This window comes from Anas acuta, chromosome 3 (assembly GCF_963932015.1).
Source record: "Anas acuta chromosome 3, bAnaAcu1.1, whole genome shotgun sequence".
Taxonomy (NCBI): domain Eukaryota; kingdom Metazoa; phylum Chordata; class Aves; order Anseriformes; family Anatidae; genus Anas; species Anas acuta.
Genome location: NC_088981.1, coordinates 90,295,646 through 90,322,411, shown reverse-complemented (window position 1 = coordinate 90,322,411; position 26,766 = coordinate 90,295,646). Strand labels below are relative to the sequence as shown.

At 38.3% G+C, this 26,766-nt stretch overlaps 1 protein-coding gene across 1 annotated transcript in view; it reads right to left on the bottom strand.

Annotated features, from left to right (window-relative positions):
• Positions 1–26,766, bottom strand: part of EYS (eyes shut homolog) — an 830,760-nt gene that overhangs the window by 577,791 nt on the left and 226,203 nt on the right. The window lies entirely within an intron of this gene.

The window sequence follows — 26,766 nt, the reverse complement described above, 5'->3', positions numbered from 1 at the left end:
CATAGGACTTGCTCTCCAGGCCCCTCACCAGCTTCGTCGCCCTTCTTTGGACCCGCTCAAGCACCTCGATGTCCTTCTTGTAGCGAGGGGCCCAAAACTGAACACAGGACTCGAGGTGCGGCCTCACCAGAGCCGAGTACAGGGGGACGATCACCTCCCTAGCCCTGCTGGTCACAGTGTTTCTGATACAAGCCAGGATGCCGTTGGCCTTCTTGGCCACCTGAGCACACTGCTGGCTCATATTCAGCTGACTGTCCACCATCACTCCCAGGTCCTTCTCTGCCTGGCAGCTCTCCAACCATTCCTCTCCCAGCCTGTAGCTCTGCTTGGGGTTATTGCGCCCCAGGTGCAGGACCCGGCACTTGGCCTTGTTGAACTTCATACAGTTGACCTCAGCCCATCGGTGCAGCCTATCCAGATCCTCCTGCAGAGCCTTCCTACCCTCGAGCAGATCGACACATGCGCATAGCTTGGTGTCATCTGCAAACTTACTGAGGGTGCACTCAATGCCGTCATCCAGATCATTGATGAAGATGTTAAAGAGGACCGGCCCCAGCACCGAGCCCTGGGGGACGCCACTAGTGACTGGCCTCCAACTGGACTTGGCTCCATTTACCACAACTCTTTGGGCCTGGCTATCCAGCCAGTTTCTAACCCAACGAAGCGTGCGCCAGTCCAGGCCAAGAGCAGCCAGTTTCTTGAGGAGAATGCTGTGGGAGACGGTGTCAAAAGCCTTGCCGAAGTCAAGGTAGACCACATCCACAGCCTTTCCCTCGTCCACCCAGCGTGTCACTTTGTCGTAGAAGGAGATCAGGTTCGTCAAGCAGGACCTGCCTTCCATAAACTCCATAAACTTCCATAAACTAAAGAGTTAATATACTCTTTCACTGAAAAATGTTTTCAATTATAGATAATTTTAAAGTAGTTGATATAAATCAATTAAAATATCAAGCATTATGTGTGGAGCTAGGATCCAAGTGCTCGTTATAAATGCCAGATTTCAAACTTCAGACATTTTTGTTGTAATTTATGTCAGAAAAAAATAATCTGTGAATAAAAGAAGTGTAATGTTTTCTGTTTTCTTATTAACAGAACACTGAAAAAGTTTCTAAAGATTTTTAGATTCTTGCAAAAATAATACCTCAGCAAAGATCAAAAGAGACGGGACCTATTTATTATAATTTAACAATTATAGCATAAAAAGCCACTAAAGACTTAAACCAGGGATTTGGTTCAGTGAGCTAAATATAATTAATTCAAATGTCTTGCAAACTTGGATACTAAGTCTGGTTGAAAACCTGAACTTCACATTTCATTTAAAAATAGATTTATGATTGAATGTCCTGCTTCAGTAGCATAGGTTTTGCAAGAAAAGATTCTAGTGTGCCAGTGAGTTGCCCTGTATCTACCCTTGAGTTCATCAACATTTTACACAACAATGAGAAAAAGAAAGAATCTTTGGTCAAAGGCTTTCAAACAAATCTGTATTCCTACAGTATACTGTGGTAGCCTAAAATCTCAAAATAACCTTTTAAAAAATAATAAAATAATAATAATAAATAGTAAGTGCAGATGCAGAGGAATCATATAATCATAGAATGGTTTGGCTTGGAAGGAACATTAAAGATCACCTAGTTCTACCCCCCTGCCATGGACAGGGACACCTCCCCCAGACCAGGTTGCCCAAAGCCCCATCCAGCCTGGCCTTGAGCACCTCCAGGGGTGGGGCATATACAGCTTCTCTGGACAACCTTTTCCAGTGTCTCGCCACCTTCAGAGTAAGAACTTCTAATATCTAATCTAAATCTTTTAATCTCTTTTAGTTTAAAGCCATTACTCCTTGTCTTGTCAATACACCCCCAGATGAAGAGTCCCTCCCCAGCTTTCCTGTAGGCCCCCTTTAGGTACATGGAAGGCCACGAGAAGGTCTCCCCGGAATCTTCTCTTTTCCAGGCTAAACAGCCCCAGCTCTCAGCCTGTCTTCATAGGAGAGGTGCTCCAGCCCCTTGATCATTTCTGTAACCCTCCTATGGACTTGCCCTAATAGGTCCATTTCCTTCTTGTGCTGGACATGTCCCAGGGCTGAACACAATGCTCCAAGTGGGGTCTCACAAGAGCAAAGCAGAGGGTGAGAATCACCTGCCTTGACCTGCTGGCCACGCTTCTTTTGATGAAGCCCGGGATAAGGCTGGCTTTCTGGGCTACAAGTACACATTGCCAGCTCATATCAAGCTTCTCATCAACCAGCACCTCAAGGTCCTTCTCATCAGGACTGATTTCAATCCATTCTCCACCCAGCCTGTATTTTGTAATAAATTATTAGAAAATTTTAGAAGTTCTTTCTCGCTTGGGCCTAGTTTAGTGTAGTCTTCAAATTAAAACATATATAAACCATGTCCTTAGGGCACTACTGAAGAGCTCCCAGTCTAGAAGAATTTTTAGTTGTTGAACAGCTGGTTAGATGAAGCAAGACAGCAATTTCTGACCATCAGGGTAAATTGCTGAATCATACTGCACTTCAGAAATCCTGGCTTATATAACAAGCCTTTGAGGCATAAATACAAGACAATTCATATTAAGACTGTCCTACACTTTCAGTCATTTTGATTTTTAAATCAATAGATGCAGAAAGGTGTCTTCAAGCTATGCTTCTGCTCTATCCAAAACACCAGCTGTGCAATGTCCTCATAAAGCTGAAATTTTCCTCCCTGTTGATCGCTATTAAAAATTTAAGCATCTCTCTCACTTTTGCCTTTGTAAATAAATGTTAACGTCTGCTTATTGAAGTACTACATAAAACATAGAAATTAAGATAAAGAAGTAAAATTGAAACATTAATCAGTAATGGTAATAGTTATGCACAGATACATGCACAACTGTTGTATGTGGTTAAGTGAGATTGACATCAAATTGGAGACAATGTAGAAAAGCTAATGTGTTTTCTTTTACTTGACAAATTAAATATTCATAACAACGTTAAAGATTGGAAAAAAAGGATCATAACCTATGTATGCTTTCATTTCTGTGTTTTGAATACATTAGCAGTGTTGCTGCATTGACAAATATATCTGAAGTTAATATACCAAGTTCAAAAACAAGGAAGGGGTGGTGGTTTCAGGGCCAAATTTTAATATTAAAAATATGGTTTTGTATAAAGTTTCTCAGCAAAACAGATTCAGTAGTATTACTTAGGAATATACTATCTCCTATCAAAAGAAAAGTAAGTGTCTTTTTCTAATAGTTTCTCAAAAGAAACTTAATGAATTTAGACAATGGAAATTTAGCAGCAACCTTTTTAAAATATATATTTTTTTCAGATAAGCTGCTTTTACATTCTTCAGACCTTTCTTTAGGACAAACCCAAATGTCTCATGACAAAAGTGATTTTTAGCAGTCAGACTATGACATGTAAACTCTCTGGGGAGATCGCTGCATTGTGATCCATTCTGACATGGTCCAGCCACATTTACAAGAATTTCACTACATGGTTCCTTATATTCTGGATGGCAGGTACATCTGAAGCTGTTAGCTGGAACCTCACATCAAGGGTTATAGTCAGGGCCAGCAGGATTTGGTGTGCATTCATTCACTCTTATTGAACAAGTATTACTTATGGTGAAAAAATTTTATGGTTACGACTAAAATTATACTGGGGAAAAAAAATTAAACAGACTGGCAGGGACAAATCATAGAATCATAGAATATCCTGAGTTGGAAGGGACCCTTAAGGATCATCAAGTCCAACTCTTGACACCGCACAGGTCTACCCAAAAGTTCAGACCATGTGACTAAGTGCACAGTCCAATCTCTTCTTAAATTCAGACAGGCTCGGTGCAGTGACCACTTCCCTGGGGAGCCTGTTCCAGTGTGCAACCACCCTCTCTGTGAAGAACCCCCTCCTGATGTCAAGCCTAAATTTCCCCTGCCTCAGCTTAACCCCGTTCCCGCGGGTCCTGTCACTGGTGTTAATGGAGAAAAGGTCTCCTGCCTCTCGACACCCCCTTACGAGGAAGTTGTAGACTGCGATGAGGTCTCCCCTCAGCCTCCTCTTCTCCAGGCTGAACAGGCCCAGTGCCCTCAGCCGTTCCTTGTACGTCTTCCCCTCCAGGCCTTTCACCATCTTCGTAGCCCTCCTCTGGACACTCTCCAACAGTTTCATGTCCCTTTTATACTGTGGTGCCCAGAACTGCACACAGTACTCGAGGTGAGGCCGCACCAGCGCAGAGTAGAGCGGGACAATCACCTCCCTCGACCTACTAGCGATGCCGTGCTTGATGCACCCCAGGACACGGTTGGCCCTCCTGGCTGCCAGGGCACACTGCTGGCTCATATTCAACTTGCTGTCTACCACGACCCCCAGATCCTTCTCTTCTAGGCTGCTTTCCAGCGTCTCATCGCCCAGTCTGTACGTACAGCCAGGGTTTCCCCGTCCCAGGTGCAGGACCCAGCACTTGCTCTTATTGAACTTCATGCGGTTGGCGATCGCCCAGCTCTCCAACCTATCCAGATCCCTCTGCAAGGCCTTTCCACCCTCAACAGAGTCCACAACTCCTCCAGGTTTGGTGTCATCAGCAAACTTGCTCAAAATACCTTCTATTCCTACATCCAGATTGTTTATAAAAATATTGAAAAGTACCGGCCCTAAAATGGAGCCTTGAGGGACCCCACTGGTGACCGCCCGCCAGCCTGACACAGCCCCATTTACCATAACCCTTTGGGCCCTGCCCGTTAGCCAATTGCTCACCCATCATATGATGTTTTTATTTAGCTGTATGGTGGACATTTTGTCCAGTAGGATCCTATGGGAAACCGTGTCAAAAGCCTTGCTGAAGTCCAAAAAAATCACATCATCTGGTTTCCCTTGGTCCACCATATGGGTGATCTTATCATAAAAGGAAATCAGGTTAGTTAGGCAGGACCTACCCTTCACAAACCCATGCTGGCTGGGACCAATGACTGCTTTGTCCCCCAGGTGCGCCTCAATACGTTCGAGAACCATCTTCTCCATGATTTTACCAGGCACTGACGTGAGACTGACAGGCCTGTAATTGCTAGGGTCTTCTTTCTGACCCTTCTTGAAAATCGGCACAACATTTGCCAGCTTCCAGTCTACCGGGACCTCTCCAGATTCCCAGGATCGTTGAAAAATAATTGAGAGAAGTTCCGCGATGACGTCTGCCAGCTCTTTCAGCACCCGGGGATGAATTCCATCCGGACCCATGGACTTGTAGGGATCCAGGTGGAGTAGCAAATCCCGCACACGTTCAGGGTCGGTTGGGAGTTTGTCATCCCCACCGTCCCGGTCCTCCAGCTCAGGGCACCCTGGGTCCCGAAGCCCATCATTGGCATTGAAGACAGAGGCAAAGAAGGCGTTAAGCGTCTCTGCTTTGCCTATGTCATTGTCTGTGAGGAGACCTTCCCTATCAAGGAGCGGCCCTATGTATTCTTTAGTTCTCCTTTTTCCATTCACATATCTAAAAAAACCCTTTTTATTTTCTCTCACAGACACAGCCAGCTTCAACTCTAGGTGTGCTTTAGCCACACGAATTTTCTCCGTACAAACACGAACAGCATCCCTGTATTCTTTCCATGGCACCTGGCCCTCCTTCCAGTAGCGAAACACTCTCTGTTTCCGCCTAATCTCCATTAGAATGTTCCTGGTCAGCCACGCCGGCCTCCTGCCCCGCCTGCCTGACTTGCGATATTTAGGAAATGTCAGAATTTATTTAATTATTTAAAACCCAAACAATGTTTTCACTGTTACACACTTATGGGTTGCTAATTGCACTTTACTTACAGTCTTACACTGGATATTAATAACATGAAAGCCATTTTATTTATTTATTTATTTATTGAGATAGAAGTGATTGATACTGTTTTGTCATGCAATACCTATCATAATTTTGTTGGTGTCCTCTAGAATTTCAAATATAAAAATGGTACATGTTGCAAAAATTATACAAAATGTAAAAAGTTCATAACTAATTTTAGCATAGGTGAACAAAATAGAGAAGAAGTAGTAAAAAGGAAAAATCACCTCTGGATGGAAAACAGAAAAAAAATGCTGCCGTTACCTCAGAAAATACAACAGTAATGTACTATGATCATCTGCACTAATAAATACATGTTACTGTTGTGTTGGAGTAACCAGTCACAGCTATAAAAGACACAGTGTAAGATGTAATTTCCTCTGCTTTATCCCTCTTGCATATACGGTTTCTGGAACTCAGAGATCAAAAACCACTAAGTAATTCTCAGTAAAGACTGTGAGAACTTCAGTTAGGTTTCTGTAACATAACAGAATTCCTTTCTAAAAAATTTAGAAACTTCATATTCTGAAATTAAAGAGATTGAGAAATAATGCATATGTGACTTTGAGAAGGCTTTTGCTCTCTTTGAAGACTGCTCATTATCACAAGCAGACTTTTGATTTTACAATAGCTACAATCTTGGAAATGGTACTCAGTTCCTGTGAGAAGTTCAGGTGTCATTTCATTTCCCAGTTTGGCTCAGGGACAAGCCAAAACTTGTGTTTATGTACACATAATCTAAAAGAAAGTTAAAACACCTTGTAAGAATACATTTTTATGAGTATTTGGGGTGTTTGTACATCAATTTCTTACCTAAGTATTCCATTCCTTGGATAAATAGATAAATATTCTAAGGAAAAATAATTTCAACAGATTTACAATTCTATATCATTAGAATCACAGTCATAGAATCATTTATGTTGGAAAAGACCTCCAAGCTCATCAAGTCCAACTGTTAACATAGCAATGCCAAGTTTACCATTAAACCACTAAATCACCTAAGCACCACATCTACATGTCTTTTCAATACCTCCAAGGGTGGTGACTCAACTGCTTCCCTGGGCAGCCTGTTCCAATACTTCACAAACCTTTTGGTGAAGATTTTTTTTCTTGACACATCCAATCTAGACCTCCCCTGGCACAACTTGAGGCCATTTCCCCTTGTCTTATCATTTGGTGCTTTGGAGAAGAGACCAATCCCCACCTAGGTACAACCTTCTTCAAGGTGGTAGCAGAGAGCAATGAGGTCTCTCCTAAACCTCATTTTTCTCTAGGCTAAACAACCCCAGTTCCCTCAGACACTCCTTGCAAGACTTGTTCTCTAGACACTTCGTTGGCTTTGTTGTGCTTCCCTGGACATGTTCTAGCATCTCACTGTCCTTCTTGTAGTGAGGGGCCCCAAACTGAATACATTATTTGAGGTGCAGCCTCACCAGAGCTGAGTACAGGGGGACAATCACTGCCCTAGTCTTTCTGGCACATTGTTTCTGATACAAGCCAGGATGCTGTTGGCCTTCTTGGCCACCTGAGCATGCTGCTGGCTCATATTCATCTGGCTATTGACCAATACCCCCAGATTATTTTCTGCTGGCAGAGAGACATGGACTTGATGGATGGACCACTCAGTGGGTAAGGAATTGGCTGGATGGTTGCACTCAAAGAGGCTTGAGTGATGAGCCTGTGGGAACTTCACAAAGTTCAATGAGGCTGAGTGCAAGGTCCTGTACATGGGCTGGGGAAATCCCAAGCACAAATACAGGCTGGGTGGAGAATGGATTGAAATCAGCCCTGATGAGAAGAACGTGGGGGAGGTGGTTCTTCACACATTTTGCTCTTGAGAAATCCATGTTAGTTAATGACCGATTGTTACCCTTTTGTTATTTTCAAGTGCTAAAAATGCACTTCATTTTCACATCTTGTCTATTTTTTTTTTAATAAGAATTTAAGTTAAACCTGACAGCTCGTGTTCACCTCTGCTCGTATCTACTCTTCTGTTATTTGACCTATCCACAAGAACAAAGCACTGAAATTGCTCAGAATCTTTTCTAAGTAGCATGCTGCAGTTGTGGCTAAAAAGACTTCAAAGTTTACATTTTTATCTAAGTGTTTTCTAGGTTATTCTTTTTTTCTTATGTTTAAAGATCTTTATTGTGGACTGTTCAACTGTCCACTGTGACTTTTTTTTTTCAACATCTCTTCTGTATAAAAACTTTATACAGAAAAGTATTTATACAGTTTTTCTGTATAAAGTTTTTATACAGAAGGGATGTTGAAAATTTCTTGGCATTTCATTTCAAATACGATATGTCAACAACTTAATCTCTTTTTCTAGGAAAACCTTTTTGATCTCTTATAAAGAATTGCCCAAGTATCAGATGTAGATTTTCTCCCATAATTTTTTATTTTCAGGTTACTTTGTCTCTTCTTGGATATAGAGCAAAACAGAAGAACAAGAGTTAATTATCTAGAAGTTTCTTTCAAGAGATGTGACTCCATAAACTTTGCTGTTAGTGATCTTCAAATTTATCTGTAGATCTCTGACCTTTCTGTTACTCTTTCTCTTGATTCTCCCCCGTCTAGAATTTCTTTCTGATAGTCAGGGCTAATGAGTGCCTCTCTTACCTCTCTCTTAGCAGCCCAGCTTGAATGACTTTTTCTACTGCTTTGGACAAACTTAAGCCATAAAATTTAATAAGATGTACGAGAACCATTGTTCTCTCTATATATATGTTTTTTAATCCCCTCCCCCCCTCTAACCAGGGTAGAAGGACACAAGGCCAAATACAGCTTCCAGTACTCTAGGAACATTTTTGTCAGTTCCAGTAAAAGATGGATTAGACCTAGAGAAAAAAGGATTAAGTAAGAACAGAGGTGTACTCTATAGATCTTACAGAAATACACCAGAAGACTTACAGCTATTACAACAGAAGTTTGATTACTGTAGCACAGCAGGCAACTCCAGTTTCTCTTTTATTTACACTAAAGTCACAGAATAAGATTTTATTCTGACTGTGCTTGCTGCCTTGGAATGTGTCAGACTATATCTTATCATTTTATGGTATGATGTATTAGAACAGGACCTAATGCTATTTTACAGCTGGAGAATAACATAGATGAAGAAGAAAAGGAGAAAGAAAAACCTTATGAAATAATAGCAGTTATCCATTTCCATTTTACAAGATGGACTTCAAAGAGGTCAGTGTGGCTTTCTTTGGAAGTATGACAAGACAGACTTAGAAGGCAATGTATATCATTGTACATATCTTGTTTCTTATTAGCAATAGGTAATTTATTACCCTTTCCTAGCTTATCTGTTCTAATAATTTATATAAAAACCTCAGACATTTATACATTACTTTGTGTATAAGAAAAAAATGAGACTAAGAAGTTGCCTAACAGTAATAGCCTTGATCTTTCTATATAATTTTATATTGCATTGTCATAGATAAGTGTAAAATATCACTTCACAAAAATTCAGCAGATAAAGAAAGAATTCTTAAGTCATACTCCTCTCTTCTGCCTATAAAGGAGTGACTGTACATGCTACTTTGGTATTTTTTAAAACAAATTATGTATAACAAGACCAAAATAAATATTACAGGCATTTTCTTCCAAATAAGGCAAAATGCATGCTGAAAACCTTAAATATAAATTTGCATATCCAGACAATTTTTAAAGGGCTTTAAGGATACTGTCTGATTTTTAGTAATTTTTCTCTGCCTGTGAATATTATCTAAACAAGTATAGCAGGTACCTTGTCTGGAATCAAAAATCAGTTAGAATCAGGGAAGAAAGAACACTGCTAATAGGTCAGTATATAACAGTTAGTTTCAACTTCTAAACCAATGACATATTTTAAACAAAAAAAATAGTTCACAGATTAATAATCTAGAACTTAAAAACATAAAATCATACAGCTCAAATGTTCTTGGGTGTATCAGAAAATAAAGAAACTAAACATCTTGATCGTCATGTGATTTAAAGCACCTATAGTGAGATTAACTCAAATTAAAATTATGTTGCTCCAGAAAGCAGAGCCAGAGCTATAACACTTCTTTAAGAAAAAAAAAAAAAAAGAGGAAATTCAAAAAATTTTAAGTTATTAATTAATTAATTTATTTATTTTCAGAATGCCTGTTTTGCAAAAGCGTATTTCTTAGGGAACTTTTTTTTTTAGTCTTCATTATTTATTTATTTATTCTCACTGATAGCTTACAGGTAGCTTACAGGAAGATTTCTGCCTGTCTAGAATTAAAACAAAAGTCCATAATCTCTTTCATCTTGCTTCAATGCTGATATATGCAATAATCATGTTTCAGTAGAATATATAGGGGGTGACTTAAATATATATATATTTTTTTTCTGTTTTGTTCTTTGGTGCTTTCTTTTGACAGAATTTATCTATAATTGTTTGCTTCTATTACTTACTTTTACTGATAAATCTTAGGTATCCAGCACCTGTTCCCTATTGCTAGTCTGCTACCTTAATGTCTATCATCATCAAAAACTTGTGTCTATTGTGCTGAACTATTTCTCTCTGAAAATAATAGGAATAGTGTTTCAAACAAAAAGAATTAAAATTTAATGAATGAAAATAACGTACTCGATTAATTCGAACAAGCTCTTCCTTAAAACCAGTAAAGGAGACTGATAGAGAAATTTTAATTTTTTGAGGGTGTTTACCCTCAAAGCTTATATTTATTTGACAGATCTAAATAAGTTCCAAACACTTAATATTTATTAGAAATAAACATCTGTGAATTTCAACAGAAATCCAGTATATGTGCTGAACTATGTTTTCTATAGAAAAGCAAATATAGTAATTATAATACTAATAATTAATGTATATTTTCTAACTTTTGATAATTACACAAACTGTAACTTATCTTAATATCTTTGGGAAAAAAAAATCAGCAAAATACAAACCTTCCTGTAAAATCAGCACAAGCAGTGGGCAGTGACTGTCTCCCATCAGTCACATCTTGGACACATTGCCTGCCTTTCAGAGTTCATGTATCAAAAACAAGGAGACAAGAGGATGAGCTGCCCCCCATAGAGTGATTTGACACTCAATTAAATTAAGAACTCTTCAGAGTAATATTCTTATCTTAGAAACAAATTGGATTTATAACAGAAGCTAAGTCTTTAAATTAAAAGAGAATGGTTTCTGAAGTGCAATATATAGTCGGGTATACATTTCCTCAAGTGTGTAATTTTTTTTTTTTTTTAAGTAAAATTCAAGAAGGCAAAAAGGCAAATAAAAACAAAAATCTGTTAGCCTTCTATTCATGACATTCATAGTATTAAGGTTGGCAAACCATAAATAAAGTTTTGCTTATGAACTATTGTTTTTAGAATTGACAATAAACAACCTCTTTGACAAAGAAAAAGCACGTAAACATTACCTTTCATCCATCGTATATATTCTAGTTTATCTTTTGTAACTATGAAAGACGGTAGTTATAAGATCCAAATATGATCCTTTATTTCTCACCAGATAAGTACACCATTTGATACCAGAAAAGAGGTAGGTTATCAAAGAACATAAAGCAACAGCTATAGACTTTGCTAAGTCTGGTCAGGCAATTCTGTTAGCTGAAAACGTCAAGATTTTTATACAACATTTATATTTATACAACTGTTACTTAAATGTTACTTACTTTTCAGTATATTATAGGAACAGAAGGACAAGATTAGTTTGACAGTGAATTGTTGAATAAGGAAGTTATTTTAGAGAAGGGTCGGAAAGAGTAAAGACAGAGCAAAAATACAAATGAAGAATTAAAGAAGTGTATAGAAATGTCTAAGGAAAAGATTAAATGCCATCAAAAATACAAAATGTTAATATTGCTAAATAATGGCAGTAGAACTAAGACCATTTTGGTTTTGTCCATATAAATGCACTCCAGATTTTTTTTCAAATAGTAGATTGCAAACAACATAGCAGAACATAACTCCAAAACCTTTACATCCCTGATTATAAATTTGAATATATTCAGACACATGTTGGACAAATCTCTTTTTAGATAGATACCTACTTTCCAGAGAGAGAAGTTTTGGAGCAGACAACTCTCAAACATATCAATCAGACATACAAAATCCATGTTTAGTAGATGCAACATAGTAACTAAAGAAAAAGTCTGTAGTTTGATTATCACCTTAGGTGCTTTGCAAATAGCATGATTGTAAGCATATTGACTAAAATTTTAGGTGTCTATAGCTATGTTCTGGAAAAGGATGTCTAAATATAAATGTTTTTGTATTTCTAATAACAGAAACAGAAGAAAATAGAGAGTATCCAGAGACTGTCAACATGAAAGGCTGGGCAGAGCAACAATCAGACTAAAATTCAAGCTTCAGAAATCTGTAATATGAAGAAATCTGACAAAAAAAAAAAAAAAAAAAAGAAAGATGACATAAAACATGAATGTTGGCATGTGAGTGTATTTCAAGAGACAATGCCTCATCCCATGCACATACATGCATACACATATTTCCTTTTCATTTCCTTTTCATGGTAAGGGGAAAGTATGAGTGCTCCTGCTTAAAGAAAATTGCTTCATTTCTCATCATCATGGAATATCTAAGTGAAATGTATACATTACTGGCTTCATTTTTCTTTAAGGAAGTGTCTTGTATAGCTGTTTTGGCGTTGCCCAAGGTAGTTTTTGGGAGGTAAATTGAATTGGAGTATTATAATTTAAAAATACTTATAACATTGATTGTTTGCCTTCTTCTGGCTAGTTATGCCTGACTTCTGGCTAGCTATGCCTGACAATGTAGAAGAGAAATGAGGAATTATTCATTATTCTTCTAGTCACTGTCTGCTTGGAGCTGAAGTAACAGAAATGAAAACTTTCATGTACTTGCCTCTACATGGTGACTAAAATAGGCAGATTTACACTAAGTAATGCATCCAATTTAATTTGGGCTTTGTTTTTTTTCACAAATCGGTTACTTTATGTTTATTTATTTATTTATTTATAGTTTGTTTGTTTTTTCTTTCTTCCTCTGATATGGGGAACAAAGTTTATTATCTCCAAGGTATGCCTTGAAGATGAGCTAAAAACTTTTGAAGATATGAAGCTTGGTGTAATATAAGTACCATCTTTAAGATTAATTTTAAAATATATGTGGCCAAACAATCAAAGTGGTGCGTGAGTAGTTACTCTCTGCAGTCTTAGAACAGTAGAGATATCAACATATGGGTAGTAAAATATGATTTTTTTTAAATAGAAATTTATAATTGTCTGTACTGCTACACAGTTTATATAGCATGCAATACTTTGCAGATAGTTTTTCATAGTGAAGCTTCTCATAAACAGCCGGAGTGCTCTTCCTCATTTTGTGAGAAATTAATTAGTGTTTTATCTTACTCCGTTATTTTTCTCACCAATGACAGTAGTCTAAATAAGCCTAGATACCCTTATACATGTAGTTAGTTGTCTATGCAGTTATTTTTGTACGATTACCCTTACATTTATCATTATGGAGGTTTTGTCCTGTGCTGACCTTGTTCTAAACAAGCATATGGCAATGAAACATGTCTATTTTCTATAAAAATGTTTGGTTTTAATGACATCTGTGCATACCATTGACAAAAGGATCACACAGCGAAGAATGAGAGTGTGACAGATCCCATTTATAGGGTACATTAGTCAGAAGCTCACTGTCACACTTTTTTTTTTTTTTTTCAGTAGAAGACTCAAAGCTTCAATGGAGTAAACAATGGAGCTTGTTTACTATTGGGCTATCTACTATCCAACACAAGCAATGCATAAATCTTCTAATTCCTCTGGTAAGTGCTGGGAGTTAGAAATCTGGATCTTCTACAGCTCAGATTCTTCTTGCCCACAGAGATTATATGAATGCATCTAAAACCTGAGTTTTTTCACATTTGAAAGGGAATTAAATGACTTTCAAGAAAGATTCATTGGTTTACCTAATAAACCTTAGCTTTCTGTTTGTTTGTTTCCTTTTTTTTCCTTTCTTTTTGTTGTCAGGGGTGATCGTATGAATTTCCTGTTATATGTCAATAGCTTCTATTAGCAAGAAACACAAATATGGTAACATATACGATCAATGAATCAAACAATAAGAAAAATGTAGCGATGCCAAATATAAGAAGCAGCAAATGAAAAATTAACCATCAGTTGAGGAGCAAATCACTTGTAGAAAAGTGTAAACTTGTTGAATTGTGAAATATGGCTGTGAATGTTTGAACAAGTCGTCAAACTGCTTAATATTTAGAGAACAGACATCTTCATTCCATTATGTTACTGCCCGTATAGTAGTTTTAGAAATGAATAGACTCAATCTGAGGGCTATCATAGAGATTTCTTCACCTGGGGGATTTGTAATAAGTTATTAAAATATTTCTCAAGAGATCACTGTTTCTTGTCTGCTTTTAACAGTAACTCAATGTCTTATTATCTACTTTGAAATAAATAATTTATTTCTATTAGAAAAATGTCGAAATTTTAAGCCATCTCTGTTAGGATTGTAGGCTAGAATTGACATTACAAATGAGCTGCTAATCAATAGAAAAATGTCTTTATTTTTAGCCACATAACTGACAGCACATTTTTGGAAAAAAGGGAGAAAGCCAGCAGCTTTTTCTTGTTCTATTGCAAGAAGTTTTCACTTACCCCTATCATGAAGCACTTATACTGATAAGGATAGGAACACGGAAGAAAATTGGAAATATAAAAGAGAGTAACTTAGTAAGGCTATTAGACCTATTAAGTTTGGTTCCTTTTATAACAGTGAGAAATTTGCCTTCTTCTCGCCTATTGGTAAATTTACTTTCCCTTCCTTCATCATAGCCTCCCTTAACACCAAATCCTATAAGAGACTTTTTTTAACGAACTTTGTGAAGTATGTTGCTCGTCTCATTTGCCCTTTCTTAGCTTTTCACTTCCTATTTTCATCACAGTGCTTTCAGCTTCCATGTTTTGCCTTCCCCTACACTTCATTTCATGCTTCTTCATGCTGCCTGTTATATGCTGGTGTATAATGAATGTTTTGCATTCCTTGGTTCCCTTATCCTTTTACTTCCTTTCTCATCTTTTGTAGAAACTGTCTGTAATTAAAAGGGATATCTATTGCAAGAAATGTTAATAATTCTGGCTTATTTTATCTTTTTAACTTACAAAATTAAGCATATTTCAGTATTCAAGCACAAAAGGTCACCAAATGATTATCTGTATAACAAGAACACAATGAAATCTCACCTTAGTAGAAATTGCAGTTTTGTTTCCTGTCATACATTTATGTCCTCTTTTTAACAAGTAATAAAGGTTAGGTTTAAAAATTAAAATCCTACTATGGTTTTGGGATCAATATCTAACAGAAGGTACAGGTATCATGGAACCTGACAAACACTTTGAATACATAGTTACCACTATGAATTCATGGATTACATGATCACTTCAGAAATGACCTGCTGTGTTTTTAACAACATTTTTGATCACTAAATCTTGAGAGCATATTTTTCTTTAAATGAAACTTACACGTAAAGGTTTGTCTAACAATTTTAAACAACTTAAAACATGTATGGAAACTTAAAAATATGAGAATTCAAGTGTGAAAACTTAACCCTTACTGTACTGTCAACTTGTTCTTCCAGTGAAAATAATGAAAATAACAAGAGATGCATACATTTTGAAATATGATTTACAGGTATTACATATACCATGCAATAGCATTTTAATTGCCCATTCTGTATATGACTTAAAAGCAGAATAATGTTGTATTACAAAATTGTTAAATACCTCTTATATTGTGAAGGTAAAGTGGGAAAACTGATGTTGTCCTTGTTGACCTGACATTTATAGCTTTTCATTTTGTAAGCAGCAGGCAGCAATTTCAATTCAATTCCTTACAACTGAATGGCCAAACTAAATACATAAATAAGAAAAACACTAAAGTGTTAGAATTAATTTATATAATTTTATCTGTGTTCTTAAGAAAAGTACAGGCTGTGCAAAAAAAAAGTTTGAGTCTATCTAACTGTTAGCAAATCTACAACCTGTCACTTGATCCCTAGAACTGTCTTTAAAGAATGGTATGATTTATTGAAATGTGCCCTCCATTAAGTTTATGGAAAATAAGAATTATTTAGAAAGTATAATAAGTATCAGGACAATCTCCTTTGATAAGAAAATATTCTCAAATAATGTAGGATGAGATTCTGTACATGTGCATGTATATAAATATGTGTGTATAGGTGTGCATATCTGTTGCTAAATATACATTTGAGAAATAGAAGAGGCACTGAAGAAAGTGAGGGAGCGGCACAAAATTGTGCCAGGGACAGACATTCACACTGGGCATTAGGAGAAAGTCTTTACTATGAGGGTAGTCAAACACTGGAACAGGCTTCCTAGAGAGGCAGTTGATGCCTGTCAGTGCTCAATAGGTATTTCGATAATGCTCTCAATAATATATTTTAACTTTTGGTTAAAGGGTCAGGCAGTTGGACTAGATGATCTTTGAAGGTCCCTTTCAACAGAACAATTCTATTCTATTCTATTCTATTCTATTCTATTCTATTCTATTCTATTCTATTCTATTCTATTCTATTCTATTCTATTCTATTCTATTCTATTCTATTCTAGTTTATGGATTGCTTATAAATAACACTGATGACTCTATCTAGAAGGGCACATTTATTTATTCTTACTCTGTAAAAGTAGCATTTAAATTAAAGCCAAAAAACTCATCTTCTTTTCAGGTTTATTATAAATGTATTGTGGGTTACTAGCTTTTATTATGTGTCAGAAATCTAACTGTATTAAATACATCCATCCCGAATATCTAGCTTTTTATGAACCACTTTGGTATAATGTAACTATTTCAAATTACAGATTGTACAAAGTTAAACATAATCAGAAGACAAACAGCCAAGAGAGAAAATTTAAACTGAGAAATATAAATGACAACAATCAATCTTTTGAGAAATGTCAGTAGATACTTAAAAAATAGAATACATACAATTAAACCATATGTGTAGATAAAATAGTCTTAAAAATAGTGAACAAGTGTAACACTGGGTAAGTTCATGAATTTTTTTATTAGTAGGAAGTTGCAGAATAATGATAAAGGAGCCTAACTATCAGAAAACAAACAAACAAACAAACAAAAGCAGAAATATGGGACAAAACAAACAGAAAGAGCAGAAAGAGATCTAAAGGAATTTTAAAAGTATAAAAGCAAACTTAGAGTGGTGGGTTGACCAAAGCTGGCAGCTAAGTCCTGCACTCGATTGCTCTCTTTCTTTCCCTCAGCAGGGTCGGGGAGAGGACTGGAAGTACTGAAGTGGTTAAAACTGATGAATCCAGATAAAGACAGTTTAATAAGTGAAGGAAAAAATAAAACAAAACGAGTGATGCAAAGGCTGTCAGTCACCATCTCCCACCAGTAGACCCATGCCTAACCAGTTTCTGGGTAATGACTACTTTGTGAAACTGCCCTTGTCCCAGTTTTGCTGCTGAACACAACATCATATGGTATGGAATATCACTTTGGTCAGCTGTCCTGGCTGTGTCCCCTCCTTGAACATCCCCAGCCTTCTTGCTGCCAAGGCAGAGAAGGCCTTGACACTGTGCAAGCATTGCTCAGCAACAGCAAAAGCACATGCGTGTTATAAACACTTTTGGTCACACATAAAAAGCAGATAAAAAAGTGTTTTATATGTGTATCAACCAGACCAAGTACATTGAGCCAATGAATGGGAGGAATGCCCATTAATGACTCATATTTTTTTAATCTTTCTTTTTGAGTGTTTCTTCTCTGGTGAGGAATAATTTACAGACTATTTTTAAATTATTTCTGCTTAATTCTGAATAATGGTGGTCTTTTCATTTCGTTTCATTTCGTTTCATTTCATTTCGTTTCATTTCGTTTTAGAGGTAAAAAGAGGTGATAATACTGAAGGTGAAAATAGGTAATTTTTTCACATTTTCAGGATCCAAGCCTGCAAAAGTACAGCAATATGGTTGTTATGCGCAGGCAGGATGGGTTACACATTTGCTGTTCCAGATTCTGTCCTAGTTCCCCATATAGGACAATTTTGCTTAGCCTGGTTATCATCTTTGCTCCACCCGTCTCTTAGGTTGAAGCTAGGATTGATCAGCATGCTTCTATTTTATTACCATAATTAATCATCTGACATTTTTGCTGAGGCATGCAGAAAATTCTAGCAACCACCCTAATATAGTGATGTCTGAATTTCTTGAGACCATGATTTATTCAACATATTATTTAATACATCTTAGAAAGCTAAAATAAATGGCACTCTTTCCTGTGCCATACTTAAACAATGTGGTGGTTAACGTAAGTATTACAGGGGTGAAAGGAAGAGAAGAAGGACAGGTTAATCATTACATTGCAGAACTGAAAATGAAAGAATAGACCAGCAAGATTATTTTTCCTACTTCCCTCCTTTGCAAATACTTTGGAATATTTGCAAATTTTATTCTTGCATTGAGTGTACCTGGAAAGGTTTTGGTAGTGGGAAGCTACAAGGGTGGCCTCTGTGAGCAGAGCCCAGCAGCTGCCCCATGTCAGAGCAGAGCCAGCTCCAGCTGGCTCCAAAAGGGACCCACTGCTGGCCAGAGCCATGCCAAGGAGGCCCACGCTGGGTGGGCCTCTGGGAGAGCAGACTGAAGAAAGGGCAAAAAACTGCTGTGCAACAGCAACTGGGAGAGAGGGGTGCGAACCAGCACTGCAGGCCCCAAGGTCAGTGCAGCAGGAAGGCAGGAGGTCCTCCATGCATGCAGTAGCAGTTCCCCTGTGGCCTGTGGAGGGGCCCCTGCTGGAGCAGGCTGTCCCCCTGCAGCCCATGGGTCCCACGTGGAGCAGATCTTCACGCTGCAGCCCCCCTGTAGAGGAGCCCCCGGTGGAGCAGGTGGATGTGGCCTGGAGGAGGCTGTGGCACATGGAGAGCCCCCACAGGAGCAGCCCCGGGCTGGAGCTGCAGCCTGTGGAGAGGAGTCCACACGGGAGCAGGGGGCCTGGGGGGAGCTGCCACCCACATGTGGGGAACCCGTGCTGGAGCAGTTTGCTGTTGGGGGATGGACCCCATGGTATGGAGCCATGTGGGAGCAGTTCTTGAAGAGCTACTGCCTGTGGGCAGCCCCCGCAGGCTCAGTTTGGGAAGGATGGCATCCCATGGAATGGATGAAGCGTTAGGTACTGACCACAGCCCCCATTCCCTGTTTTCCTGCACTGCTCAGGGGAAGGAGGTAGAAGAGTGTGCATAAAGGGGGTTGAGGGGTGGTGTAGGTGTTTTTGGTTTGCTTTTAGTTCTTACTGCTGTAATCTCTTAGCATCAGGTAATAAAATACATGAGTCTCCCATACGCTGAGTCTGCATTGCTGGTGATAGTAATCGGTGAGGGATCTCCCTGTCTTCAGCCTATGAGCCTTTTTCCATCATATTTTCTTCCCCTGTACTGTTGAGGAAGTGGAGAGAGTTGTGTGGTGGTGGTGTGCTGCCCATCAATGTTAAAACACCACAGTTCTTTTGAAGAGGACTCACTGTCATAGCCTGTGCTAATTTTAAAATGGTCCCCTTTTTCCTCTAGACATTTTATGACTAAAATATTATACAAAAAGTAACAAATAAATGGCCTTTAATTTTTTAAATATTTTCATGAAAAAGTGAAATCAGACCTTCTACAGTAGCAAATGTCTGGACATTATCAGTGAGGAGTGCCATTATTAGAAAAATAGCTAAATGTATCAAGATTCCCAAAAATGTAGAAGAATTAGTATAGTTAGTAAAAATATATTTAACAAATATCTGAGAAAAACTAAGGCTTGTGCATGGATCAGGCACAAATGCAAAAAGGAACTCCTGGGAAGGGGTCCTACTGAAGCTCCTTCTTAGTCATCGCTACCAGAAAAGGTATGGCTTTGCAAAAAATGGCAGATGGCTTCCCTGCCTGGGGAACAACGTTCTGCACAACCTTCAACCTCTAACAGCTCTGATAATCAATGACCTTGGTGCTCTTCCTGGACTGTGAGTCAAATGCTGTTATCTCTTGGATGTGGCCACCCACAAAAGTTTCAGTATAAAGACTTTGCAAAAGAGATAACATGTTGGTTAACAGACTGATAACAGACCAGATAACAGACTGGTCAACAGCATTTCTATAGCTGAAAGGATGAGCATGCTTAGAAAGAATGCTATGCTGGTATGTTGTTATAAAGAATGATGATGTTAGAGGTAGAAAGAGGAAAAAAAAAGACTTCCAAATTGTATAATTAAATTGTAACTTGGAGCAAGAAATTGATAATAGAATTTTTAAACTATGTTTCAAGAAAATCATTGTTGTTTAGCTGAGGAACAGTTTCACATAAAAAATATTTGACCCCCTTATCAGGCAACTTTAAAGCAAAAAAAATATTCTTTACAAATTCTATATTAAGGGTAATTGTGCTGTAGCAGCGTGAAAGACAGAATGATTCCCTAAATAGTTCCCATCCGCTGTTTCAATTAGTCAATCTATTTTTTTTCAGTCACAGAATGTGGCAGTTTTCCTAAACTCTCTTCCTGGAGTAAAAACTTTCATGTATAAACTTCTACTTCATAAAAACAGTTGCCAGAAATGTTTAAAAGAAAGTACAATCTTATTTCATGGTACAGCAAACTTTAGAACAGGGAACCTCCCAAATAAAGAATTTGATTTATAATTTTTCTGTGTATGAGTTTACTTTTAATCAGAACTACTGCTTCTCTGGTTCAACATATTAAGCTGAACAAAAGTTGATTCTAGGTTGAATCCATCAGCCCAAACATATCAACTTTTAGGATTTTCTGCTTCAATAAAAGTCTTCTTTTGCAATCTTGCTAATTATGCACTAATGCCACATACAATAAATATTTATTTATTCATTTAGGTGTAGCAGGGGTGATACATCACTGAGGCATGGATAGGGATGGGAAAGAAGCTGTGTAGTAGATGTTAGGTTTTGTAAAATACATTAATACGAGACTGTCTTGTAAGAACCTAAGAAACATTCTGCATCATCAGTGCAATGTTGCATCTAGCCCAGAATTGTGAGGGTGGCAAAATGAGAGACTGTTTAGGGAGAGCATATTCCAGCATTCTAGCCATTTCCAGCAGTCTGTTACACTCTGTATTAAAGATGTCAGAAGATCCATTGGTATCCATTTTGTATCCATTGGTATCCATTGGTAGCCTTTTTGTTTGTGTGCTTGGCTAATCCATTGCCAAAAATTCTAATTAAAATCGTCTAGCTAGATCACATTCTATGGTAACAAATTTAGAAATGAATGTCATCTGTTAAAAGTTCTTCTATGTGTTTTAACCCCAGATCCTACTGGGTTCTTCAAGTGCCTTCTTGTTTCTTGAGAAAAGGCTTTGCTGGACAACAGCTCTGCTTTCATGATTTTCTTTCAAAGCTTCCTTTCTCTTATCCTTTTATTTTATAAAATTGCTTTTTCATAAGGCAGTAACTCTATTCCAGTGATCACTTTTATTGCCTTTCTGAATGCCTTCTGCAATTCCAACATCTTCTAGACTGATAGTTTCTCAAATACCAGCTAACTCTCTCCAAGTAATAAACTTGAAGTAATAAACAGCAACACCTCACTTCTTCCTTGAACTGTGCTTCTCTAGTGTAACATTTCAAGTCAAGTTTTCCACGACAGGTTAGTATTAACCAATTTTTGCTACAACACTAGTGCTTGTTTGTCTTTATTTATTTATTTTCTTTTTAAAATTCAGTATAGCTGTGAAACCATTTTCTAGTGGAAGGTTAAATTAACACATAGGGAAAAAATGACGTTTGAGAAGTTTTAAAACATTCATACAAATGTTGACTTTTGAAAAGTGTTGTCTATACGCTATATTTTTTCCTTTCATCTACAAAGTTGATTGATACAAGGTGACATCCTAATGATTATTAAAGACATTTTTTTGATATGGCCCAAATGCTTGCAGTCTTAAAGACTGCATATAGGGACAGGTAATTCAATTCAAATACAATTAGAAATATTACATTTACAAAGTATAGTTAAAACGGGGTAAAGATTCCTTTTTCAGTAATAGACTCATAAAATAATTTATGTTGGAAGTGACTTCTTGAGGCCACCCAGCCAAGCCTCAATGACAGCAAAGCCAGCAAGATCATGTTGTTTAGGGTACTGTCCAAACCAGATTTGAATGTCTTCAAGAACAGGGATTCCACAAGCCTTTCGGACAACCCATTCAAATGGTTAATCATCTTAGCTTTTTTTTAAAAAAACAAAACAAAACAAAACAAAACAAAACAAAAACAAAAACAAAAACAAAAAACAGTATCTCATCAGAATTTTCCCATGTTCCAACTTGTGTTCATTATCTCTTGCTCTGTCCTGATTTTCATCTCTAAGAGTCTTTCTCCTATCTTCCCACAACGTATTTGTAAACCCCATAAAATCTTCCCTTAGACTTTTCTTCAGGCTGAGCAGGTTTAATTCCCTCAAACTCTCTTTGTACTTCAGGTATTTCAGGCTCCAACCATCTTCACAGCCCTTTGATAGACTTGTCCCTGTATTCCAACATCCTTCTTTTAGTGGAGAGTGCAAAACTTAGACACGGTCCTTCAGATACAGTTTCACAAGTAATGAGTAGAAAAATAATCACCTCCAGCCTTGGTACACTCTTCCCAATGCAGCCCAGAATGCTCCTTTGCTCCAAGAGCACATGGCTGACTCCTGTTCTACTTGATGAAAACCAGGACTCTCAGGTGCTTTTCGGCAAAGTTGCTTTCCAGCAAGTTGGCCTCCAGCCTCTCTGGTGCATGGGATTATTCCTCTAAAAGTATAGGACTTGCATTTTTGTTTATCGAACTCCATGAGATTCATGTTGTTTATCCAGTCCCTCTGAATAGCATCCCTAACCTTGAGCACAACTACTGGCTCAGTTTAATATCAACTATGAATTTCCTGAGAATATAACCCACCCCATCATCCAGGTCAACAATGAAGACTTTAGACAGCTTTTGACAGTATCAAATCCAGATGAATGCCAATAGGTAACAATTGCCAACTAGGCTTTGTACTACTGACCACAAATAATTTAACTGTGGTGTAGCAAGATATGATGTGGTTCAGTCTTCTGCCTCTACAGGTTAAGGGAAAGGGGTAAGGGAAAGACCTTACTGATTGATCTCTTACATTCATTCTTTGTGATAGTTTGCAGTCTGCTCATCTTCTTCATAGCTGACAACATCATACCCACCCCAGGAAGAAGAAAGCAGTATTCCCTGGAGATCAAAACCTGCATGGCAACATCATACTTCAGTAGTACTGTCTGTATCAAGACTGATTTGCCTGGGATATTTGCTTCATCTGATGCTGAAGACTGTCCTGTACCACACAGTCGAGTCCACACAGTCCACAGACCATTGCATGGGTCTAAAGGCACAGTTTCAAGGTCTGTCTTGCACTTGCAAAGCCTTCATTTTCTACACTCCACAAGCTGTGCTCCTACCTACCAGATTTGTATCGGCTCACCAAGCACCAGCTGAGTAGGTGCTTGACACTCCCCAGTTAGCAGTCAAGTGAAGACAGTGTGCACTCCTTAAAAAAGAAGCAGCTAACACAAACAAGACCCTCCAGAAGTTATTCGTCACTCTAAATAGCCACCTGACAAAAGATGTTGTTCAGTGAGGAAGATTCTAATAGATACTTCCTGCAGTTCATTGAAGAAACCTGGAAACTGCTGTGACTACTGCTTAGGTCTCTTAGCTGTTCTGTTTTATGTCATCATAGTCTTTATGACACATAATTATTATATGTCACTTGTCTTCTTTTATGTATAAAACTTCTTGCTTTCTTCTTTTAAATCTACTGCATGTATGCATATGTCTATCTTCTTAGACTAAATAACATCTAAATCATTTATTTTCATCCAGTATTTCGTACATGTGATAATTATTCTTCTTCAAAAAAGTACCTACTGAATATTCGAGATAATAATAGAAAATGTATATAGTCCAAGAATTCATATTTGTATTTCTCACATCATTTTAATAATGATTTTTTGCATATCATAGAATCATAATATAGCCTGAGTTGGAAGGGAACCACAAGGCTCATCGAGTCCAACTCCTTGTTCCACACAGGACTACCCCAAAGTGAAATCATGTGTCTGAGAGTGTTGTCCAAATGCTTCTTGAACTCTAACAGGCTCAGTGCTATTACTATTTCCCTGGAGAGCCTGTCCCAGTGTCTGGCCACCCTGTCAGTGAAGAACATTTTCCTCACATGCAGCCTGACCCTGCCCTGTCCCAGCTCCATGCCATTCCCTTGAGTCCTGTCTTTGTCCCTAGAGAGCAGATGGGGTGAACATCCAAGGTACTACAGGTAATCCTCATATGTCTTGCCCTGTACATCTTTCATCATTTTTGTAGCCATCCTTTGGGCACTCTCTAATAGTTTTATGTCCCTGTGCTGTGGTGCCCAAAACTGCACACAGTGTTCAAGGTTGTAGTGGGTTTACGTGGCAAGGTTTTGGTAGCAGGGGGCCATAGGGGTGGTTTCTGTGAGAAGGATCTAGAAGCCGCCCCATGTTTGGGAAGGGCCCCGTTGTTTTCCAGATCTGAGCCAATAAGCGATGTTGTTTTGCGCCTCTGTGAGAGCATATTTAAGACAGGGAAAAAAACGCTGCGCCACACAGCAGCCGGGAGAGTCAAGGGAGTGAGGAACAGCCTTGCAGGTGCCAAGGTCAGTGTAGAAGGAGGGGGAGAGGTGCTCCAGGCGCCGGAGCAGAAGTCCCCTGCGGCCTGTGGTGAGGACCATGGTGAAGCAGGATGTCCCCCTGCAGCCCATGGAGTACCACGGTGGAGCAGGGTTTCACGCTGCAGCCCGTGGAGGAGACCACTGTGGAGCAGGTGGCCCTGCACCGACGGAGGCTGCCGCCTGTGGAAGACCCCTGCCGGAGCAGATTCCGGGCCGGACCTGTAGCCCGTGGAGAGGAGACCACGCAGGAGCAGGTGACCTGGCAGGAGATGCTGCCTGTGGGGGAGCCAGGTTGGAGCAGTTTTCTCCTGAGGGATGGACCCGGTGGTACGGACCCATATCTGGAGCAGTTCTGGAAGAGCTGCTGCCTGTGGGAAGCCCACGCCGGATCAGTTCGTCAAGGACTGCATCCCGTGGGTGGGACCCCACAGCACAGGGGACGAGAGTGACCGAGAAGGAGCGGCAGAGAAGAAGTGCTGTAGACTGACCATAACCCCCATTCCCCCGTTCCCCTGCGCCGCTCGGGGGGAGGAGGTGGAAGAGGGTGGATGGGGGGGAAGGTGCTTTTGGTTTCTTTCCTTTGTTTCTCACTTCTCTAGCTTGTTAGTAATGAGCAATAAATCTTACTATCTGTCTTCTTATGCTGAGTCTGGTTTGCCCGTTACACTAATTATTGCGTGATTTTCTCGTCCTTATCTCAATCCTTGAGCCCCTTTCACATATTTTCTCCCCATTCCTCTTTGAGGAGGGGGAGTGAGAGAGCGGCTGTGGTGGAGCTCGGCTGCCCACTCGAGCGGAACCACGACAAAGGTGAGGCTGCATCAGTTCAGAGTAGAGCAGGACAATCCCTTCCCTTGACTGTCTAGCAATGCCTAATGAGCCCCCAGATATGGTTGGCCCTTTTGGCCGCCAAGGCACACCGTTAACTCAAATATCAAAGATCAAATGATCTCACTATTTCAGTCCTGTACAGCAGGCAGATGTTTTCATGTTCATATTTCACTTTGCACAAAGCAAAATACTCTGTGACAAAAAGGGGTGTGACATTAAGTTTATCCACCATGGAAAAAGAAGTGAAATATAGGCACATGCTTTGCAATTTAAAAAGTAAAACTAAGCTAATACATCAACTAAGAATTCAGTCTTAACAAATTAGCCACTGTAATAAATAAAAAATAAAATGACAGAACAGGTATTCTGCATCCTGAAAGTTTGTCAGGAGACTCAGATTTTAAAAGAGGTTGTATGTATGTGCATGTATAATGCATACATGCACATGCCTCTACGTTTACTAATACCTACATTTGTGTATTTGTGTATATATTCAAGTTATTTTTATGCGTTTACATTGTGATTTAGTAGCAGTGCTGGCTGCTGTGAGTGGTATTTCTATATTTTACATTTAAATATATTTCCATCTACTTATACAGTAAACGAAATGGCTTGTATATGATTTTTAAATAACTTATATTAAAAATATACATAATTTTTATTGTGACATAATTTTAACCAATTTTTTCTTTTTCTTTTCCATTATAAGCAAATATCTCTGTCCAAATATGAGCTCAATCATTTTACTATTAAGTTGCTAACTCGACACAACGGAACAAAGTTTAATTAAAATGTCCTAAAAATCAGAAAAAAAAAAACAAAACAAAACACCACAGCTGAAAGAGCACTATCATTTCTTGTTTTAGTTGCTACTTTCCAAAGACATGATGACTATTTGACTCTCAATAAAGAAAGCAGGAAAAAACAACAACAACAACAACAAAAAATAGTGATACTATACAAGTATCACATTTAAATAAGCTGGTTATATTAAAGCATTACATTACAATATGTAGAGGCTGGCCTGTAGCATCAATCCAGCTTTATAGAGAAAAAGCCACAATGAAACACGTAAGTTCATATATTTATAGGACATTCTATATCTGATGGGAATTATCCAAGCCATATAAAGACAGGAGAGAGATTGATCTGATATTATTGATGACTTCAGTTCAGTTATTAATTGTAAGTCTCTTTGGTGCAGACAATCTTTATGACAGCTACCATATAAATTCTCCCCGTTTTTTTTTCTTCAATAAGAAAATCATTTTTGCAAATAGAAAAGGAGGAAAAAAGTATTATACATTTATGGAAGGTAACCAGAAAATTAACTTTTGAGAAGACTGAGAAATGAAGGATTCCTCAAAGA